The 23,698-nt window shown below is 38.9% G+C and overlaps 1 protein-coding gene across 1 annotated transcript in view; it reads right to left on the bottom strand.

Annotated features, from left to right (window-relative positions):
• Positions 1–2,294: 2,294 nt before the first annotated feature.
• The window catches only part of GNGT1 (G protein subunit gamma transducin 1), a 130,873-nt gene continuing 109,469 nt past the window's right edge, over positions 2,295–23,698 (bottom strand). The window contains exons 6-9 of the mRNA XM_064575261.1: positions 11,800–12,014; positions 11,314–11,376; positions 7,141–7,378; positions 2,295–2,427 (exon numbers count right to left, since the gene is read on the bottom strand). The gene's annotated coding sequence lies outside the window, so the exon portion shown is untranslated. The remainder of the gene's footprint in view (positions 2,428–7,140; positions 7,379–11,313; positions 11,377–11,799; positions 12,015–23,698) is intronic.

Genomic DNA, 23,698 nt, shown 5'->3' on the forward strand with positions numbered 1-23,698 from the left:
TTTAGATATGAATCAAAGAATAACTACTTTTAAGAAACATCACCAGTAGAATATATTTGTAAAGAAATGCAAACATCCTTTTAGCAAATGACACTGGCTTGTACTGTTGAAGCGTTTAGATGAGGAAATGACTCAGAAATATGGTAACACTTAGCACTTCCATTATACTGATATTGACTTGGACTTAGATGTTTCAAGAGCCACAAGCTTCAGCTCCTATATATTCCTTAATTTTAAATCTTCCCCAGTTGTGTGTGTGCTTGTGATCTGAAAGAATCTATTACTTTCCTGTCTCATTCAAGAAGTTTTTTGTGTGTCTATTCCAATGTAAATATCGTATCTGTATGGGTGGATAGAAGGTCATATGGAGTGGGGCAAAAGATCATAGCTATTACAATATATTTCCCTTGTGTTGCCCCAGCCTTGGAGTAGCTAAACTGGGGTTGGAAATACTATGTGGTCACATGCTACCTTAGCATGTCCAGTGCATAGCCAATACCTATAATCAGAATTCTATGATCTCATTGATAACAAAGATAGAAAACCAATTTTCCGTTTCAACCTGAATCCCAAATTGTCATTTTGAGTGTCACATTAAAATAGCTTTTAGACTATATACAAAATCTATTCAAAACAATAGTCTTTTATCTTGTTTTTACAGTATTTTTTGGCATTTCTCCCACAGCATATATCTAAGAGGGAGCCCCAGCTAGGACCCTGTAAGTAGAGTGAGTGTTGAGTTCCTACAAGAGGGGAAATTTCTAAGACATTCACCATTCATGGAAGTGAGTTCTCTTTCTGTGTTGGCCAGCAAGAGTTCTGGTTCTCAATGCTTGCTACAGGGAGAACAATCATAATAGGACACCTGGGTTGAACGCTTTGGATAGTAAACACTAATCAAGTATGTGAACCACTAATTAGTGTGTGGCCTTGGGTCACTCACTCAAAGATAAAGGCTTGGTTTTCTTCATGCAAATGAAGTCTCTGAGGTCCCTTCCACCTGTAACTTTTCACATTCAAAACCTTAATGTGTATATTCAATATACATATTCTGAGGTGAATTCATTTTTTTAGATATTATGTGAAGGACTAAGAATGGCTTTTTTTTTTTAGCATAAATATCTAAAGTTATTTCATTTCATACTTGGCTAAATCAGTCCCATAGCCAATGCACATGTGTGCATGCATCTACACACACTCACACAAATATGTATATGTACACCATAATATATAACATCTGTATAAGTAATAATGGCATCTAGATTATAACATACTAATATTAAGGAGTCCCAATGTATAAGCAGTTTAATTAAAAATCTGACTAAGAAGAAAATCAATATACAATAGCACAATTAGCATTCTTCAAATTAGGTACCTATCCTTTTAAAGGAAAGCTAAAATTATTGGGGGGGTTTGACGATTCACAAAGAAATAACCAATTAAAAATAAAAGCTGGATGTATGTTTATTTTATTAAAATTTGATGAGATATATATACTTAGGATTTACGTACTTTCCTATTTATCTGTTTAAATATAAAGTTTAAACATTTTTTAAATGCTGGAACTCAGGCTGCATCTCAATTACATAGATCAATAAGATTTCTGTTCATAGGCCATCAAAATATCAACTGCATCACAAAATCGTATTATATAAAGAATCTGTGACACTCATCTGGATAGATGTGAGAAGGCTATAGATAATGCAATAGAGCAATGAAATCATTCATTTGCTACTGGTAATTATATTTCACATGCAAAATTATGCTGAGAAGCTTAGGTTGTCTCTTTGGAAACATGAACATAAAAAAGTTGCAAAGATTTCCACAAAAAAAAATCCTCATCATACACCCTATTGTAGTCACTGCCATACTTTAGCTTAATTAAAATGGCTGCATTTTGGTGTTAACTCGAACAAGAAAAGATTTAAAGTTTAAGACACTTTGGGCTGGGCCTTTGGCAAGTTAAAGAACATCTCTGTTCAGAGTCTCTCTCTCTCTTTTAAAGGAGGCTTTGAGAAGGGTAAAGACCCCATAAGTAATGTTTCAAGCACTGCTTGAAAACCCTAGAGGGCATTCCGCCAGAAGTAAAAACTCCCATTATTATCTGTAGGGAACACGGATGGACAGAGGAAAAATCATGTCCACATACTTTTGAGCCAAGTAATGGTGGGGGGGAGAATATACAAATCGGAAATTACTGTAAGAACACACTACTTAAAATTGCAGATGTATTGTAGGATGAATTCAATGCGGGTCCAACATACCCATTTCTCAGGTTCCTTTGGCCAGCGAGGTCCAGACTAGTTTGGGGACTTGAGGTCATCTCTGCAGCCATCAGCAGAGGCGCTATTGCCCCAGCCAATGAAGGAAATCTTCCTCTTCATCCTCTCTGCGTCTAAGTTAGAGAAGCAGTTGCTTTGGATTGTCCTGTGAATGGCAGGAGACTGCCTGAGGTTAATTAGGCAATAAAACATGACTGAGCAGGCGGCAGTAATTAATCACATCTCAAACTTGTTCTGGGAAACAAGAGGTGAGACCGACTGGCTTGAAGTCCTGAAAGTGAGTAAATACCTCCCAGACTTGAGGTCTGAAGTGTCTCCTCATGCTGGTGAAAGGTCCAGAGAGATGCCTTTTGGTGGCCCTCTCATTTTTCTGTATGTGCATGCAGAAGTATAACATGCATGCGAGAGCTTCTTGTAAGCAGAATGAGTTTACTGATGATGTCACAATGTAACAACTTTTATTATGCTTTCCCTGAACAGTGAAGGGCAGGTATCCATTATTATGCATAACATCCAGATAAGAAAACTGAGGCTAAGTGAAATTAAGTTACTCAACCAAGTATCAGGAGCCACAAAAAAAAAAAGAAAAGAAAAGAAACGAATTGTAGAGACGATGAATTTGCATTGAGTAGAACTTCACATAGGTAGCAAGATGGTCCTTCAAGTTAGAGATTAGAGGACTATCAATGCAGAGCCAAAGAACTGAAAGTTTATTTTGAAAGTAATGGGAATTTCTGAATGCAACTTGATAAGGCAAGTGACATGGCAGCATTTAATGGGGATTCGTCTTATAGCAAAGAACAAGATTGGCAGAGAGAAACTACTAGCTATATAAAACAACAACAACAACAACAACAAACTGGCAGGTAATACTGTCTGAGAAGTTACTATATTTCAAAACCTCCACTATGCACCTTACTATGGACCTCCATGTAACTTCATCTAATTACTTAGTTATAGTTATAAAAGTCCATGCCTGTTTTGTTTACCATTGAACCCTAGCACACGATAAAAGGTTTGGCTGGTATTAGTGCACAGTAAACATACCTACACTGAGTAGATTACTAGGAAAGTAAGATGAATTCACAGAACAGATAGAGTTGACCCTTTAACAACATGGGTTTGAACTGTACTGGTCCACCTACCTACAGATTTTTTTCAATAAACACAGTATAGTGTTATAAATGTCTCTTCTCTTATGATTTTCTTAGTAACACTTTCTTTTCTCTTGCTTACTTTAAGAATACAGTATATAATACATATAATTTACAAAATATGTGTTAATTAACTATTATCAGTAAGGCTTCCAGCTGAACAATAGGCTATGAGTAGTTAAGTTATACACAAATTTTCTATTGTGCAGGGATCAGTGCCCCTGACCCCTGAATTGTTCAAGGATCAACTGTATTTCTTCTGCTTTGAGGCTCAAGTTAAAACAGGTAAGCAAATATATCTTTCTTTATCTCTAACGTTAAAAAAAGACAAAAAGAAAAATACACCATAAATGTGCATAAAATGGAATATACCAATGATTAGGACACCAGGAGGGGAAGCACAATTAGAGGAAGACAAGGAAGGGATACATGTAATCAGAATTCCTGCTGAGTCTCAGATCTGGCTAAAATATTAAAGAGATAAAGTCCTAACCTTAATTGCACTAAACTGGAATAGCCTTGGTTCTGAAATTTTAGAATATATCTGCTCATCAAAGCTCTAAGAACTTTTATTCTGATGTTTTGCCCCATCACCTGCTTGTAACTCCATCACCCACAAACTAATCTTAAAAGATGGACATATGGCAGTCTCTGAGCTGTAACTCATGGGCAAGAGCACCATCTAAAAATTATCACTTTCACAGTCTCATTTTCTTTGTTAACAAGCCAAGGATGAGGCTCCTGGATTAGAACAGTTCTAGGTGTGGGACTGTTCTGCAATACGAAGAGGTAGCGTTGTCAAACGCTTTGCACTCACTGAGACTAAGAAGTCTGCATTTCAAAGAGTCCACAGAGCACTAGCAGTGAGAAACAAAAATAGTTTTGTTGGAAAAGGAGTTCAGTCCCAGCAGCACAGCTCTGAGCCTAGAGAGGACAAACAAAGCTGCTGCTAACAATAAAAGCAAGTTCAGTGTTTCTCTCATTATGGTTTCTCTTGTCTGAGACCCTTAAAACCTCTTCTGTTGTGTCCAGGCCTGAAAGCTTCTAGTGATCTGACTGAGCCTCTCTAATTGGGTGCTTGCAGTTCATCTTACTTCTCATTAAAAAAATAAGCTCATCAGCACTATAGCCTCAGGGGTCCACAAGGAACATGTTTATAGAAAAGAAGTTTTCGTGTTTATTAGCATTACACACAGCCCATTACACAAAGCCTCAGAAATTTACACTGGCCTCAGCAAGCTGTGGTTCCAAATGTGAACACTTGTCACAACGCATAAATTATTGCCAGTGACGCGCCCACAGGGCCCTGAGAAGGCCGCCCTTTCACTCAGCCCAGGTTATTTCAATCAGGGTACCTTTAGGGGGACATCCTTCCCAAAAGTTACAAGCATTCATTTGGGTCGACTCGACGCTGCAGGAAATACATTCCGTTCAAACGAAAAAATTGTGAAGCACCTACTCTGTGTCCCACAGGATGGAGGACGTGGGTTCGCCGGCGCGCGTGCGTGGGTTCGCCGGCGCGCGTGCGTGGGTTCGCCGGCGCGCGTGCGTGGGTTCGCCGGCGCGCGTGCGTGGGTTCGCCGGCGCGCGTGCGTGGGTTCGCCGGCGCGCGTGCGTGGGTTCGCCGGCGCGCGTGCGTGGGTTCGCCGGCGCGCGTGCGTGGGTTCGCCGGCGCGCGTGCGTGGGTTCGCCGGCGCGCGTGCGTGGGTTCGCCGGCGCGCGTGCGTGGGTTCGCCGGCGCGCGTGCGTGGGTTCGCCGGCGCGCGTGCGTGGGTTCGCCGGCGCGCGTGGCTATTCTCGTAATAGCCACAATCGTTTATGAGGTCAATTTCTTGTCAATAGATTAATCTCTGTGTACCTCAATGACTTCATGAATTGCCCCAGTCATACAAGTAAGGGGTGGAGTCAAAATTTTTAAAAATGCCACACCAGGTCTTTCTAATCTCAGAGCCTCCCTTTCTTCTACCAAAGTGTATAGCCTCTTAACATAAATTACAGTTTTAACAAAAGCCCCTTTGAGAGTCTCATCCCAAACTAGGCAGGTGGAGTAGAGCGAAGAGGGGAGAGGACCAGCAGACCTGGGTTAGGGTTCAGTGTCTGCTGCTGTGTCATGCTGGGTTACCAGCTGGGCCAGTCTCTTCACTGGGGATTAGGTTGGCTGCCCTGCTGGAGGACAACTTTGAACACAAGTTATGCATCAAGCAACCGATATGTCAAGAACTAAGAAGAAATAATGTTCCACAAGGGTAAGCACAGCAGGAAGAAAACCAAATTAATTTCAATTGCTGCGGGAGGAGGGGGGTGCGGAGAGACGTTTCAGCCGTCGATACCAAATGCTGGCTGTTAAGAGATTGAGCACAAGAGCAAGTGACTTCAAGTTAAACCTGACCAGGTTGATTAATAGAAACCACCAAGTAATTGCCTGCTAATAACAGCTGCCTGAAAGGCACTGGAATGTTTGCAAGGAACTCTCAGTTCCACCCAACACAAGCATTTCACAGTACCTGAAAACAAGGAACAGAATTTGTAATTATATTAAATATATAATTACCATCTTTAATTACTTGGCTTAAACGTGGTTAATTTACATATGCTTCTTAGTCTTTCCTTCCTCCTCCTCACACAATAATAGGTACACAACAAATGTTGAAGCAAGGGAAGAATGAAATGCGAGTAAGCAAAGACAGTGCAACAGGTTCACTCTATTCTGCTTCCTAAGGCAAACGAAGCACATTTCACTAAGACAAGAGAGAAACATTTTTACCAGTCAAGTGTAAAATGAGACCTAAATCAGTGTCTGATTAACGTAACATTCACCAAAAATTTGGTAGAGTAGAAACCTATTCTGCAAATATTTCTCACTAAATTGAGTTTGAAGTTTCACACTGTGTCCATGTGAATCAAATGAAATAATTTTTGAGTTAGTCATTACCATAAATCATCAAATTATAATTAAAATGATTGGTAGAGTTACTTATGTCATAAGTCAAAATCAACTCTTATTCAATATGCTGGTTGTATGTTAGGAGATCACCTACAAATATCTGACCTGAGTCTCATTCTGAGGCAATAAGATCCTGGAGACAGTTAGTGCAGAACAAAGTGGCAAGTTCTGATTAGCATAAGTGTTATTTTAAGGAGTCTAAATCCACTTAAGTTTGTTCGAAATGTGGGTTTGCCTTAGGAAAGACTCAGAACATTTTGTGATTTTAAACCAAGTTGGCAAACTGGCCTAAGGGCCAGATGCTGTCCCCTTCACCTGTTTTTATAAATAAAGTTTTATTGGAACACAGTAACTTTATAAACTTTTGTTTATAAAGTATTTATGTCTGCTTTAAAGCTACAAGAACAGGGACACCTGGGTGGCTCAGTCGGTTAAGTGGCTGCCTTCAGCCCAGGTCATGATCCCAGGGTCCTGGGATTGAGTCCCACATCGGGCTCCTTGCTCAGCAGGGAACCTGCTTCTCCCTCTCTCTCCCTCTGCTTGTGCTCTCTCTGTCAAATAAATAAAATCTTTAAAAATAAATAAAATAGTTTAAAGCTACAAGAACAGAGTTGAGTAGTTTGAGAGACTTGAGAGACCAAAAAAAAGTTTGTCCACTCCTGCTCAAAACTATGACCGATTCTTCAGATCCTATCACATAAGCCCAATCAAATCAGCAATGTTTATTAAGATCCTATTAAGTGTATACTGGCATACTCACCTCTTACTGAGTAGTCCCAGTCAAAATATTTTCCAGGAGCATCGATTAACAGGGTAGAAATAATGTGGCTGGCTACTTGCAGAGTTCAGAGTTCCAGGGTCATAGCCAATGCCACAATCTTTTTCAAGTGGCAATATGGACTCAGGACCCCTCTCCCAAGGCTCTCTTCTCAGTGTTTTGGATGATATAGGAAATATGAGGCCCAGATCATCATGCTATGACACAGCTGACATTCTGCCTGGATAAAATATAGACCAATAAGAAACTAACACCCTCAAGATTTAAATTCTGCAATTAGGGCACCTGGGTGGCTCAGTTGGTTAAGCGACTGCCTTCGGCTCAGGTCATGATCCCGGAGTCCTGGGATCGAGTCCCACATCGGGTTCCCGGCTCGGCGGGGAGCCTGCTTCTCCCTCTGACCCTATCCCCTCTCATGCTGTTTCTCTCTCTCTCTCTCTCTCTCAAATAAATAAATAAATAAAATCTTAAAAAAAAAATAAATTCTGCAATTAGTCTTGACAACATATTTAGACTTTCAAGTCCCTTAGGCTTAAAAAGAAAAAAAAAAGCTATTACTTTTTCTGGCTTTGGCAGGGATTCTTTGTTTACAGTTATATGAAGGCATTCCTACTTAAATTCTTTAATACTGTAAATTATTAATAAAAATATTTTAAAATACATAAACAACTAATTGTATGTAACATCAAGAGACATGTTTGCATTAATCTATCAATAAAAGTTCCAGAACTGAAAGAGGAAGATGACAGAAAACCCAGGCACATTGAGATCAATAGAGTGATCACTGGACAAATTTTGTCCTAGAGCCCTGTACACATCAGTATAGAAAGCCTTAGAATGATTGCTTTCTGAATAATACCTTTAGTACTAGGAAATTGCTTACATCTAAGCAGGATATGACCAGTACTTCATTTGATGTTTGTCATTGTGCTATGACCACATTTCTCGATAATATTTTGATTGCACATTTATGAAAAGATAAGGCCTCTTGTTAGTTCTCTCAGAAAAAGGAAACAGACATTAAAACTTGGCAAGTTTTCTGGCAGTAAGTATTCTACAAGGGTTCATGACATTTCCATGAAGCTGTCTATAACACATCACCTATCAACCTCTTTGACACTATCTACACCAAAACATCCCAAAGGCAGTCAGAGGTGAAGGCTCTGGAGTCTAATTAACCTGAAAGTGTCAAGTTTTCAAATTCACTCCAGCCTGAAGATTCTAGGAAATTTCATATGTTCATTAATTCAACAAATATTTATCAAGTTTAAGGCAATGTTAAAGATACAAAAACGGGCAAGAACAGGTTCTTGCCTCCAAGCACCTCAAAATATATCTGTGTCATAAGAGAGTGCTAGTTTGAGCTGTAAGTGGGCTGGAAAATCCCTAGCAAAAATTATTCAGAGCTTTTCTGTAGTAAATCAAATCTAGCCTATCAGAAAATTATTTCCTAGGTAAAAAAGATTTTGCTAGAAGGAAAGAGATTATATGCTCTCTTGAAATGGTTGTAGTTTTTTTTTTTAACCTATCTTCCTGTTATACTCAAGTTTTAAAATTTCACACAACAAATTTCTTACTGATTTAAAGCAGTTCAGCCTATATAATGTAAGAATTTAACACTATTTTAAAAATAATATGGAGCTATTAATAGCCTTTGATAATCATGAAAGATCAAAGCTTTTAAAAATGGTAATGTGTGTCTATTGTGTTATTTAAAAGTAGAAAGGGAAAAGCAAAAAACAGCCCCTAAGTGCAACTGGATACTGGAACAGAAAAAGTTTACTAGTGGAATAACTAGGGAAATCTGAATAAAGACTGCAGTTCAATTAATTGTATTGTGTCAATGTTAATTTTTTAGTTTTGATAAATGTACCAAGATTAAATAAAATGTTAACATTAGGGGAAACTGGGTGATAGAGTATATGGGAACTCTCTATTTTTGCATCTCCTCTGTAAATCTAAAATTATTTTAAAACAAAACTACTAAAGAATAATGCATATCCCAAGTTATTGTTCAAAGCTATTTAGCTTTTCTCATATCTTAGTATAGACGTGAGAGAATTCAGACAGGAGCATTAGAAATTGGCCAGATAGGAAAAAGTAAGTCCTGATAATGCCTTATCTAAATAAAAGCATGGAAGTATAGGCTTCCAGTGGTGACACAAATGTGAAATGTGAGATTTAGAGGCAAAAGCATATAACTCTCCATGAAAGTAGAGCCAGAGGGATGCTTAGGTTTATTCACAGTTGTTCTCAATGCAGCCCTATGGACAGAAAGTTAAGGTGAACTCCAGAGGAGATGGAGGTTTGCCATACAACTACAATAGAAACTATCTTCACAGTCTCAGGTTTAACTTCAAACTTCACACAATACATTTTGTTTCATATTATTTATTTATATAACTGTTTTTCCAAAGTTCTTATAAAACTGATGCTCAAAACAAAAACACAAATGTATGCTCTTATTACTTAAAAAGTATTAGCTGACGGGGCACCTGGGTGGCTCAGTTGGTTAAGCCTCCGACTCTGATTTCTGCTCAGGTTATGATCTCAGAGTCAGGAGATAGAGCCCCACAGTGAGGCTCTGCGCTCAGCAGGGAGTCCCTTGAGAGGCTCTCTCTCTCTTCTGCCCCTCCCCCTACTCTCTCTCTCTCTCTTTTTCCCCTCTCTAAAATAATTAAATCTTTTTTTTTTTCAAAAGTATTACCTGATTATGCCATGTTGATCCAAGGGTATGATTTAATCTTTGACACAACACTTTGAAATTTGGTGAGGGGTGGGAGAGGGCAGAAGGGGTGGGCTGTCATTTGAGAATGATGGAGTTCTTTACCTAATAGACATCTTGAGCAAATTGAATCAACTCTTTCCACTGAATGAAGACCAACCACTACTGCTGGAGGGTGTCAGGAAGGGAGTGGTCTTGAGCATGTGGAATGCCACTCTCACTTTCCAGCCTCAGTTAGGGAAGCTTTCAGCCCAGAAAGTTCCTGAGGAATATTTTATGTTCCCTGCCTTTGTTGTGTCATCCCCTGTCTTTTCCCCATATGGAGAAGGGAGGAACTTTTTCAATATATCAAATTCAGTCATTTTAGCAATCCAGGAGGCTGGCACACATTTCAAAGTGCCTTTTCTTTCAGCTTGTTACACTGAGAAGACTGTTGTAATGGAGTCTGAAACACTGCATGAGAGTATGTGCCCTCCAGGGGCCCACTTCTGTCAGTTCTACAAAGCACAAGGAGAAGTGACTCAGCCCACTTCAGGCAGTGAAGATCAGAGTGCAGCTCTGATTTGAAAAATTCCACCCCAAATTTTATTTATATAATTTATTTATATAATACAGCCAGTTTGGATTATTTTAGATAATCCCACAATTTATGGATTGGATTGGCTTAATGGTTTGACCTGACATCTATTACTCAGATACAATTTCTGTAATCATTTCAAGATTTGCCTGTTTTTCTTTTTAATTCTAGTTGATGGCCAAGATTAGTGTGGTAAAAACCATTCTACCTTGTATTCTATCAATTAGTTAGAACTGCAATACAGTGTACACTGATGTAAATTGTAAATTAGACTGATGAACTAAAAATTTTAAGTATTAAATTGCATGTTTGTTCTAAAAATTGGAACAGGAAATCTAACACCCTGTGTTTCTGGTATGGTTAATTTTGTGACCACAGCCCCCAAAAGTGTTTTTTTTCTTTTCTTTTCTTATTTGGAAAGCAAAAAAACACACAAAGTTAGCCTGTCTGGGGGGAAAAAATCCTAAGAAATTTACCCAACTCTACTGGTTTCTGGATAATTCTAGGAATATCATCAAATCTGATCCTCAGATCTCAAGCTTCCAAGAAACTATATAGGTGCATTCAGTAGGAGCATGTTAATAAGAGTCATGAAAGAGGTGTTGGTTATGTGGCACAATGACATTTAAAAACTCATTTATCTCCTGTTTTGTCACAAGGTAAGCCTGTTTCCTCCATTTTTCCATTGATGCTCTTTTGAATTTATTTCTAAACATCTTTTAGAAATTGGAAAATGTATTTGCCAGGTTTATAATTTACTCATTTTCATGGGTTATAAGTTTAAGCCAGAATTATCTTTTCTACATAATATTCTAATTCCAGCACATAGTTGAAAGGAAATTGCTAGACTTACCCATCCCCAGTACTCATGGAATTTTAATACGTTGGATTTTCTCCTCTGTGTTTCTCTTGAGTTCTTGGAAAAAGCAAAGTGAATTTTAATCAGATCACATCATATAGGAGGTATACAAATTTTTCAACATTTTATGCTATTTGGTAGAGTTCATTCTCTTGCATGGTATAATATCTAAAATTACACATTGAGAAGGCATAAACTCAAAACAAAAATCTCTTACTTTGATTTTTAACAGTCACTCCATAAAAGGCAACAATGTACTTTCTGGAATCGGGTGGGGAAAAATATCCCAGTGACAGAAAATTGAAGCTAAGACATTAGATAGCAACCAGATATTGTAGTCTAGATATCCCTTCTCCTGTCTGCCACCCAAATATCCCTAATTGTTTTAGTCAGGATTCTCTGGAAAATGCAGAATATTATACATATATATGGATAGAGAGAGAAAAAAAGAGGTTGCTTGATAATAAGGAAATGGCTCACGTGACCGTGGAGTCCGAGAAGTCCTAAGACCTGTAGTTGGCAAGCTGGAGACCCAAGAAATCCAATGAACCAGAGCTGAAGGGAGAGAAGTGGATGTCCCAGGCCAAGGAGTCAAGCAGAAGAATGAATTCTCCTACTTTGCTTTTTGTTCTAGGGCCTTCAACAGGTTGGATGGGGTCCACTCACATTGGAGAGGGCAATCTTCTTCACTTAGCCTAGGGATTCAGATGTTAATCTCATCCAGAAATACCATCACAGTCAGATCAAGAATAACATTTAACCAAATATCCGGGTACCTCATGGCCCAGTAAAGTTGACATATACAATTAATCACCACACCAGTCAAGTCATGGTTGGATGTTGGTCATCAGATAGCTTATAAACTATCTTGGTATTCAGCTTCAGGAGAGTTCTAATAGGAGATAACTTATGCGTCAAACTGTAGTAACCTGTAATTTCTATTGTCTAGCATACTTTTTGCCTCCCATCCTCTGATTCCTTGGGAAATACTTCCTTCATTCTATATGTTTCTGATGGAATATTAGTTATGCTTCAGTAATGGCCAATCCCATTATTACCTTCCCCAGTGGGGGTTGCCTAGGATTGATATACAGCAGTGGAGAAGAGCACTGCTTTCTTTCTACTGGTTGTCAAACTAGGATGGTGTGAAGTTGTGATTGCAAGTGGTCATCTTCCCTGGCCACATGAAGGAGGCAGTCTATAACAAAAAGTAAAGAGACCATCATGCACAGAGAAGAAGAGACAAACAAATACGAACAGAGGGTAAGAGAGACTATGAAGGAGAAGATTTGAAACTCTAGATCCAATTGTGCCTGAAGACATCATTCCTAAACTTTCTGGTTAAGTGAGCTGATAGTTTTTTGTTATTAAGTTCATTCGGTTGTAACCAAGAGAACCCTGACTAATGCCAACTATGCTCCTATGTTAAATACACACTCTTTTTTATTGATGGTACATACTGAAGAGCATCTGTTATATGGATAGATTGTCCTTGTTGATCAAGTCTATAGTGTTTGTGATGGGTTACTTAGAGCCCTGGACAGAACTAGGATTCTTGACCTTCCAGCTGAACCAGTCCTGGAGAACAGTGGAATGGCAATGTTAGAACCAGATGACCATCCTGAGAGTAAGTCAGTGAGATCATAGAAAGATTAAGTCTGTAACTAACAGTCTGAATTGCAGACATTAAAAAGCCATAAATCAGTGAGTACTACATTCAAACTACAAGAGGAATAATCCACGATCATTCTATACCAAGTAGCAGATCTAGGACACAAAATACTAACTAGATCTCCAGCAAAGCCCATCCCTTCACAGGTAAAAGAACAACACAGATCCTCTACAAAGTGTGATGAAAGCCAAAATGCAAAACATCATCAGGAGCAAACAAATCCTGAGGCTCTGTTAAGATCCTCTGTGAACTTATTCCACTGCCAACCTCTTAGAAATCAGCCAACCTCTGATTTCACAGATATATACTACATGAAGGCTGAGGCTGCAAGTTTGTAAGGAAAACTTTATGATAGGGTGTCGGGTTTGTTTGTTTGTTTTTCATTGTTGTTTTTTTGTTTGTTTGTTTTTTGCTAATTAAGAAAGAAAATAGAGGTTCCAAAAGGCAAAGAATGGCATCTGAGGCCCAGGGATAGGTCATCGCCTCCTGCCCCTACACCACATACCCCGCATCACAGCACAGGGCCTTCCATTATAGCACACCTTTCTCAATGTCTGAATATTACATCGCACTATACAGTGTCGTGCAGATGAGGGATGGGTTCGTCACTACTTGTCAGAAATGTATTAGAACAATAAACCCGAAAAAACTTAGAAATATCTGTATAACAAGGGGAAGGGGACGATTGTATTCTGTCAGTATAAAAACTTAAAAATATGATCAAGATAGAAATTTAAAATAAATAAAAATGAGGAGCCTCCCCTCATGGAGTCACCAACCCCTTATTATAGACTGTGCCCTCTCTCAACCCTTTTCAAGTCATTCCGTATCTTTGTCCAAAAGGTCCCTGTGTAGCCATACTAAGGAAATTAAAGCTTTTCCATCCTTTAGCCAATCCTAGTCAGGATAATATGCTGCTGATCATCAAAGAGATCATCAAAAGTCAGATTCTGGCCCCCAATTTTTTTTTCTGTGACCATATTTTCTTAGATCCTCTGGATCCACAGAATAACTAACCAAAACACTAAGTTTCTCAGCCATATCTTTCAAACAGTACTAGCAAAATGAGCAATAATAATCCCACCCTCTATATTTCATTACAGCCTAACCCCCTGTGTACAGATAGATGCCATGTTAAGCAACTGCCTCATCCCAGCCCCTCTTCATACACAGTGCAGAGCTATGGTATTCATTCATTCCAGGGAGTTCCCCCAGCAAAACTACGGGCTCCCATCACCACGTATAATCTACCAGACTAGGCCTTCAAAGGAATGTTCTTCAGAGATTCACTACAAGTGATTTTAGGAGAGGTTTCTTCTGAAAACAGGAAGGTTTCACTCGAAAAGACTTTGTCTTCCTTTTTGCAAACCTTCTCAGGATTTTCATGTGGAAATAATCCATACAGATTTAATGTTCTCAGCACTTATTCATGCTTGTGGATTTCCTCCCAACTCCCACACACATTTCCCACATCCTGGTTCTCTTGAAAAGCAGAATATTCTAGGTTTGCTCAGTGTGGAGCATAATGGAATAATTGTTTCACAGTTCCCACAAACTCTGCTTTCAGGTGGGTCCTCCAGACTTTACCCCTCAACCACGTAGTGCTTTGTGGTCTCCTGTGGTCCAGCCAGACTCTGAGGTTATTCTTTTCCTTCTCTCATATGGTCCAGGAGCTGGCTCCTGACCCCCACCATGTATGGTTCCTCTTTCTCTCTCTTTTTTTTTTTTTTTTTGTACTGTGTGTGCTGTGTGTTCTGATCATTTGCCAGCTCATCATGCCCGGTTGAATTCTAATTTTCCCCAGAGTGAAAATAATGAACATGGTCTCTCTTTTATCACAGAAGATAAATTATTTTTGTCTTTACATCAAAAGTCTTAAATCAATAGCTACTTCAGAAACCCAACAGGAGTAAAAAGCTAAGCAAAGCAAAACAAAACAAAACAAAGAAACATTGTTACAAATAGAAACGCAAGGGTGAAAGAATTGACCCTCTCCTATTCAAGCAGCTCATCTTTCTCCTTATTTTCCCATATATTTGAATCTAATTTATTTACCCTCAAAACGTGGTAGAGCTTTGCACACTCAGTGGGATTTACTTCTAAGGTATTAAAGTCAATATTAGCAACATTATAAATCCTGTTTTACGGTTTACATATATTATTTAATGTGATATTCAGTACTACTTAAGTAGACCCCAGAGAAATACATTTATTCAACAAAATAGGCATTGGAAGCTCCTGACATGCCAGACGAAGGACAGCAATAACCAACAATTTGGGATGCTCCCTGGAAAGTGGATTATAGGGTGCAAGCAGAATCGTTAGAAAGCTGGTACAGGGGCACCTGGGTGGCTCAGTCCTTAAGCGTCTGCCTTCAGCTCAGGTCATGATCCCAGGGTCCTGGGATCGAGCCCCGCATCGGGCTCCCTGCTCCATGGGAAGCCTGCTTCTCCCTCTCCCACTCCCCCTGCTTGTGTTCCTGCTCTCACTATCTCTCTCTCTGTCAAATAAATAAACAAAATCTTTTTAAAAAAAAAAGTTTATACAAGTTTCTTGTATATCTTTAAAAAAGAAAGCTGGTACAATGTAGGTGTGAAGTGACTGTGGCGTGGACTACAGTGGTATTGGTGGTGGTGGTACAAGAAAAAAGGAGAGGCACCTGGGTGGCTCAGTTGGATAAGCGGCTGCCTTCGGCTCAGGTCCTGGGATCGAGTCCCCCATCAGGCTCTCTGCTCAGCGGGGAGCCTGCTTCTCCCTCTGATTGATGTTAGTGCTCTCACTTCCTGCTTGTGCTCTCTCTCTCTCTCGCACACACACACAAATAAATAAATAAATAAATAAATAAATAAATAAATAAATAAGATATTTAAAAAGAGAGAGAGGAGAGGCAGATTTTAAAGATATTTATGATACAAAATCAATATGTTGAGGGACCTGATTGAAGATCTGGGCAGGATATAATGTCCAAAGTGTAAGGCGTTGAGGAACTCCTAAAGTTTCTGGATGTATTAACTGGATGGGTGAAAGTGCTGTTCATGAGATTTGGAAACAGTGGAGGAGCACATTTAGGGGAAGTAGATCGTCAGTTTGGTTTTAGACAGTTTGAGTTTGGGGTATGCCTAAATTATTCCAAAGGAGATATTGGATAGGCAGTTGGATCTACAGGTCTGGAAACTGGAGGAGTGGTCTGCGCTGGAAACGCAAACATGGCAGTTGTCAATGAGTGGCTGTTAACAGCATGAAAATAATTGTAGTCATCTGGGGTGAAGCTGGAGAATGAAAAGAGTCCCTCAGAAAGTGCTTCCAGGAGGAGAGATGATCAAAAGGGAAGAGGCAGAAGCATCCAGGGAGATTGCAATAAAACAGATAATAAAACAGATGCTATAAATATCAAAGAAAGAATGAAAATGTGGCAGACAATACTGAAAAGTCACATAAGAGCTTTTTATATTTACGGACATGGACTTAAAAGCTGTTTTGTGTGTGTGTGACGTGAGTTTCAGAAAACTAGGAAGGACAGACGAAGAGTGGAATGACTGAAGTAACTATGTGCCAGGCAGCTTCCAAGTGCTTTCCAGGCACAGCTTTATCTAACCCTCTGTTACAGGAACTCTTACCGATGATGACCCTCAAGTTCAGAGAAGTAAGACAACTGGACCTGCCCAAGCTCCTGCGGTTCTGGGAGGCAGCAGAGCAAAAGCTCAACACACCCAAGAGCAAAGATATCAGATTGAATTTTGTTGTTGGGGATTTTTGTAAATTAAAGATGAAATGCTTCTTTTAAAAAGTGAGAGTGGAGGGCGCCTGGGTGGCTCAGTTGGTTAAGCGACTGCCTTCAGCTCAGGTCATGATCCTGGAGTCCCTGGATCGAGTCCCGCATCGGGCTCCCTGCTCGGCAGGGAGCCTGCTTCTGCCTCTGACCCTCCCCCCTCTCATGTGCTCTCTCTCTCTCATTCTCTCTGTCTCAAATAAATAAACAAAATCTTAAAAAAAAAAAAAAAAAACCATTAAAAAAAAAGTGAGAGTGGAATAAATTGGCAAGTCATTTTTGAAATATTCAAAACAGAGAAATAAAGCACCTTAGTCTTTAAGGTGTTCTGTTTCATTGTATCAATACGTGAACATATTGTAAAAGGGTTATTTTAAGAGCACTTGTACCCTGCTCTGTCTGTGGCGTGGACTACAGTGGTATTGGTGGTGGTGGTACAAGAAAAAAGGAGAGCACCTGTACCTTCTGTCTACCCTGCAGAGCAATCACTTTGGACACTTTCAGCTGTGTAGTTGCTCTTGGTTATGTTGTTGTACTTCTTTTTCTACTTCTAAATAATATGCTTATGCTACTGTTTCTGAGTTAATAATTTTCTGATACTAACTGTGCATTTTCTGTTAGGGTAGAAATAGCCCAATTACACATGCCCACTCCCCTTTCTCTTCCCAGCCAATATCATGATTATATCATGATTTTAGTCACAGAAAATTGTTATACATTAATGTAACTTTGTAAATACTGTTCATTAGAAACAGATGTTGTATCTTGTTTAGATTTTCTCTTGAGTTCATAATTGCCTCATTTTAACTTGCCAGCTTTTTTAAAACCTCTTCTTCTATTAAAATTTCCATAAGCCACATCAAATTGAGTTAATTATGTCATAATTACACCTCATACCTAGGACATACAGTACACTAATCAGTAGTGGTTCTTTCTGGTTTCAGTTATTCCATAGCCATTAAGAAATATTTTATATATTTTATATTGTCCTAGGAATTAAAAGGCAAGCTCCTTAGGCGCCTGGGTGGTTCCATTGGTTAAGTGTCTGACTCTTGATTTCAGCTCGGCTCATGATCTCAGGGTCCTGGGGTTGAGCCCTGCTTCTGGCTCTGCGCTCAGCGGGGAGTCTGCTCCCCCCTTAACCCCTGCCCCAGGCTCTCTCTTTCTCTCTAAAATACATAAATAAATCTTTAAAAAATAAAATAAAATAAAAATAAAAGGCAAACTCCGTGAGGGCCGGAATGCCATTGACCTTATCTGTTTTCCCATTATGGTTTGCATCATAGTTGAAAGCTGGGTCTCAAAATCTCAGGTATAAAACCCTGTAAACCTATTCTTAATTTTCTACCCGAATTACCTCCCTAAAGTCACTATTAGTCAATCACTAGTTGTTTCAAAATGCTCACATTTGTTTCCCAGAATTTTCATGCCTAGTTATGTTTTTATTCTCCCTCCATCTACTTTCTTTCTTCTGGTTCCCCTGGAGGTGTGCTTTTCTCTTAGGCTCTCACCCCACCTTCCTTCTAGTGGGATCCATTAGAGGATGGAAAGCAACCTGATACCTGTCCCAGGACACCTTGAGTGCTAGATTCCCTCAACTGTGAAATGGAAGGACTGGTTCCCTGCAGAAGGCAGGTGAATAGAGGACAGGGGGATCCTATCTGCCCCCTGAAATCAGCCTAACAGGCCACCATGTGTCACTGTAGGTGTTGGAGTGTTGCAGCCTCAGTCTCACAAGCACAGTTGATTTAAGACAGTAGCTTAACTGTCCATGAGGACCCTCCCACCACAAGACTGGTGCCACAATGGTTCTTAGTTACAGAAACATCTAAGTGAAGGCTGACTTCAAAACAATCTCTAAACTATACATTATTAATTTTGCATTAAAGCAAATCATTCCTTAAAATGTAATTTGTGTTCAGTAAGTTGTTTTTCCTAGTTGTTAAAGCACATTTCTAAATATTTTATAAGCAATTGGTGTCACTATGTCAGAAATATAATAACATCAGGGAATTTTACATTTATTCCTAGGAAAGTAATTATGCAGTAGGTTGTAGAGCAAAACAAACTGGTTTACTATGCATTTATTTTTGCAAGGACTACTGCTGTTTTAGAAAAATCAAGCAATACTAAATATGTACAGTTGTAAACTAGATACTTTTAAAGATGTTAATTGGGTTGTTGAACTTAATTGCCACTTGTTATAATATGGTTCTAAGCTGGATTTTATGTTATCTTGCTCTAAAGACAATGACAACCTCTGCTTAAGGATGGCACATGGACCACAAAACATTAAGTGATAAAGACCCTTGAAGTTTCGAGATCTCTGCTGGTCAAATCCCACCAACAGCAATTGCCTAGCCTACCCATTGGCTAAGTCAATCATACCCAAAGTGAGGTCTCAGGACCAGCAGCATCAGAATAACTTAAGAATATGTCAGAAGTGCAAATTCTTAGACTATACACCAGACCTACTAAGTCAGAAATTCAGTAAAACAATCTGGCCTACAGCAGGTAGCCTGCCTCAGAACTGCCTGGACACCCATTGCTGGGATCAGCTCTCATCTAGCAGTTCCCAGGTGATGCTGATGCTGCTAGTCAGGGGCTTACATCTGGACAACTAATGACCCAGGAAAATAAAATACTATGTCCATTCAGGGGATTACTAGATGGAAGGTGACTATCTTTGTCCTGTGATTTTGTTTGGGGGAATTTATCTGAGTTCCTTTCCTGGATGTACATGTATGCAAGAAAGAGACAGGGAGAGACAATCCCTGAACACACAAGCATTGACAGCTACCCTGTGGCAGGCACAAAAAAGACAAGGACCATAACCCCAGAGTTTACAGACCAGCAGGGGAAAAACAACAGTAAGCAATAAGCCAAATCATGGTTGTGGTTTACAATGCTAAAAGAACAAGCGCTACACCAATAAAGTGTCTAAGAGGGGAACCTGACTTCCTGGGGAAATCAAGAAGTGGTGTTCAGCTTGCAGTCTGAAGGAAGAGGTATTAGTTGTCTATTGCCGCTGTAACAAAGTATGCAAACCTCGTGGCTTAAGTAATGCAAATGATTTATCTTACCATTCTGTAGGGTAGAATTTTTCAACACGGATCTCACTGGATAAAAGCAAAGCCTCAGCAGGGCTCTATGTTTTCCTGGAGGCTCTAAGAGAGACTCTGTTATCTGGTCCTTTCCAGCTTCTAGAGGCTGCTCTCATCGTTGCCTCACGGTCCCCTTTTTCTTGTCAACACCAGCAACACTTTCTCTCTTTGTGCCTCTCTTCAAAGTCTCATTGTCTTCTAACCAAATTTCCTCCTCCTCCTCCCTCTTCCATTCCATTTTTAAGGGCCCTTCTGATTACACGGGGCTCCCCTGAATAATCCAGGCTAATTAAAATTAGGTCAGCTGATTAGCAACTGTGATTCTATCTGCAACTTAATTTCCCTGTAGCATATGCACATATGCTGTGAAAGGTTCTGGAGGCGAGGACCCTGACATTTTTGATGAAAGCATTCTGCTTACTATAGATGATATGAGTTTATCAGAGTTAAAGGAAGGGAAAGAACATTCTAAACACGTGTTTTTCCATCAACAACATATGTGGAGACCCAGGGAGTGACAGGAGCATGACATTTATAAAGGTGAACAAACTCCAGTGTGACCCGAGTAAGAAAGTGAGGGGAAATACAACAAAAAAGGAGGATGGTGATTAGGAGGTATGACTGCCAGAGAAATAAATTTGCAAGCAAATCAATTAAGGTTATAATTTTGGCAAAGGACATAAACAAAATAAAAAAGAAGTCACCAGAAATATGCTGGACTCATATTAAAACAAATATACCCCAAAACTTTTATCCAAGTAATGTGCAGAGATATCCAACCTTCAGTTTTAAAGTGCATATTTTGCTTTGCAATAATGATTCATGTATTTCTGGGAATGCTTAAAGTTATGTTCAAGTTTCCTAGATTTCTGCCAGAAATATCAATAAAAGAAAGGTCTCTGTTCTTGAAAGCTACATAATAGATGGAGAGCTTCCAGTAGGAGAAGGAAAGTTTTCCATGTTATCTTTCTTACCCAGGCAAACCAGTTTTTATCTATTTGATATGATAATTCATAAAGGATAAGTTATCACTACCAGCCAATGCTACTTGCAATGCAGAAATTGCAATGCAAAAATATTATTTTCTTTCTCATATCTAAAATGTCCTCAGAGACACTCAGGAAGATCATTAGTACATAAGATAATTAGTCTATTTTGCCCATGGGAAGAACCTCAAAGGGACCACTGCTCTGAGTTTAAATGCAACTCTCTGTGCCAAAGTAGGGGCTCTTAGGCAGAACCTGAAACTCCTGACATTACCTGCAAATTTATCCATGTAGGTCCATGTTCCATGTCCATTTTTGAAGGGAAAAGAAGATTGTGGCTTTAACCAAAGAGTTATCTGACTTCAGGGTACCTGGCTGGCTCAGTTGGTTAAGCGTCTGCCTTTGGCTCAGGTCATGATCTCAAGATTCTGGGATCGAGTCTCGCATCGGGCTCTCTGCTCAGTGGGGAGCCTGCTTCTCCCTCTGTGCTCTCTCTCTACTGCACGCTCACGCTCTCTCTCAAATAAGTAAATAAAATCTTTTTTTTTTTTAAAGAGTTTTCTGACTTCAGAGAGCATAAGATTTTTAGGGCAATAAAACCGTTCTGTGTGATACTATATGAGTGAATACACATCGTCACACATTTGTTCAACCCATAGAATGTACATCACCAAGAGTGAACTTCATTGTAAAGTATAGACTTTGGGTGATAATGATGTGTCAATGTAGGTTCAAAAGGACATAACCATGAAAGCAGGAATACCATCATAACTGATAATCACTGTTCACATTTTGTTAAATATCTTCCCAGACTATTTTCTGTCTCTCTCTAAACACCCATGCATGCGAACACGCACACATATACACACACACGTACATATAAGTTAAATGTATGTATTTACATTTGAATAAATAATTTTCATAAAGAGAATAATACTCAAAATATGTCTTATATATAATTTTATGAGACTAGCACAATATATATAATGGTTATCTTACTGAAGTTCTTTTTCTTTAAGTAGTTTTTAATAATGATGAATATTATGGTGCCTACATGCTTTCACGCTCATTTTCTTCTTGGGAAAAGTGTTGGTGTTATTTCTGCCTTGAAGTATACAAGCATTTAAAATTTTGCTCCATATTGACAAACTGTTATACAGGTTTTATTGATACACATTTTTATTGACAGTACATTGCTCTCAGCAGTCAACACTAGACACTTTGATTCAAAAATATTTTTGCTAAGCTCATAGGCTGTATGCCTATCCTGTTGTTAATACATGGTATTAACATCAGTAGTTAGTTTGAACACCAGTAATTGATTTGAACATTTTTGTAAACTTAATAATACTTTCTTTAGAGGCTTGCCTTTACCCTAGTATTTACTGAAATACTTCTCTTTCACTTACTAAATTTTAAAACTTATTTCAGATTATAATAATGTATTATATATTTTGGCAATATATATTTCCAGTTTACAATTTATTTATTTATTTTTTGTTTTGTTTTTTAGTTTATAATTTTTTAACCCAGAAGTTAGCATACTTCACTCACATTTCATTGGCTATACCTAGTGGCAAGTGGAATGGGGAATTTAGTTCTTGGCTGGACTGTTACTTCCCAAAAAGGATGAACGAGATTTAGGAGATGGGTACAATCTATAATATAACTTAATTGAGATGTTTTGGCAAGCAGGGGTTGTTGGGTTTTTTGTGTGTTTTTTTGTTTTGTTTTGTTTTGTGGTTTTTTAGTTTTATAAAAGGTAAATGAATCATTGTTTCTTCTTGCAAATTATTTTTTGATTCACTGCCTGGGGGCATGGAATCTGAGCAGAAATTGATAGCCTAGAACTTGCAACAGTCTTCTCATTGGAGACAGAAATTGGAGTTCAGAGCTTCCAAGACAACCAGGACTTGAAGGACCAAGATCCTAAAAAAAGGGGTCTGCAGAGAAGTGAGTCCAATCCTCTGTATATAATGTGCCCTCATGCATTTGTTGGCCCTAACCACTGCAAGTGTGGTGAGAAGCTCTGAGAAACCACACAGAAAGCAGCTTCTAAAGGGCTAAACCTTTAAGCAGAGAACACAGTGATCGGTGGTGCCAGGAAGACAGAATTTTAAATTCACCAAAGAGGAAGGGCTGAGGCCCAGGAGGAACGTGAGCCTGAGGGGCTATGCCGTAGGATGAAGGGCAGATGAAAAATAGAATAGTTCAACTGGATATAACGACCTACCGGAATAGAACTGAATCTCTTGAAAAAAATTGTATCTGGCAATTCCACTTAAAAGCTCTCTGTATCTGTTATGACTAGAGTGATTAAACTAGTTACAGGAAATCCAGAATGATTCAATATTTTCCCCTCTCTTCCCCTCACCTTTGGGTTTTACTTAGAACACTGAAAGAATGCTGGCTAACTGCCTTAGGGTCATTAGGTTGTTTTTAATTAATTAATTAATTTTTTCCCCCAGAGATTACGATTTGCTTGTACTACCATGGGTTAAGCAGCCTCTGCTGAATGTTAGAAAAATACTTTTCTTTCTTTCTTTTTATCATTTGCAGGCCATGGAAATCCTATAATTCTGGAATAGGGAGTTCATGTTTGACCTGGCTTTGGTTACGAATTGGACTTTTTACAGCTGAAGAATTTATTATTGCCATTTAAAAAAAAATTGTAGATCAAGCAATCGGTTTCAGTGTTTAATATGAAAATATAGTTCCATTCCTTTATTTTACTGTGACTATATAACTGAGGGCAAAAATTCATTCTACTGTCAACTATATATGCTCTGTACTTGATCTCTTCATTAACACTGAATGTGCTCCTTTCTTTGTTTTTAAATCACGTTTT

This window comes from Mirounga angustirostris, unplaced genomic scaffold (assembly GCF_029215605.1).
Source record: "Mirounga angustirostris isolate CCGP_5_RB_7025 unplaced genomic scaffold, mMirAng1.0.hap1 SCAF_12, whole genome shotgun sequence".
NCBI lineage: Eukaryota > Metazoa > Chordata > Mammalia > Carnivora > Phocidae > Mirounga > Mirounga angustirostris.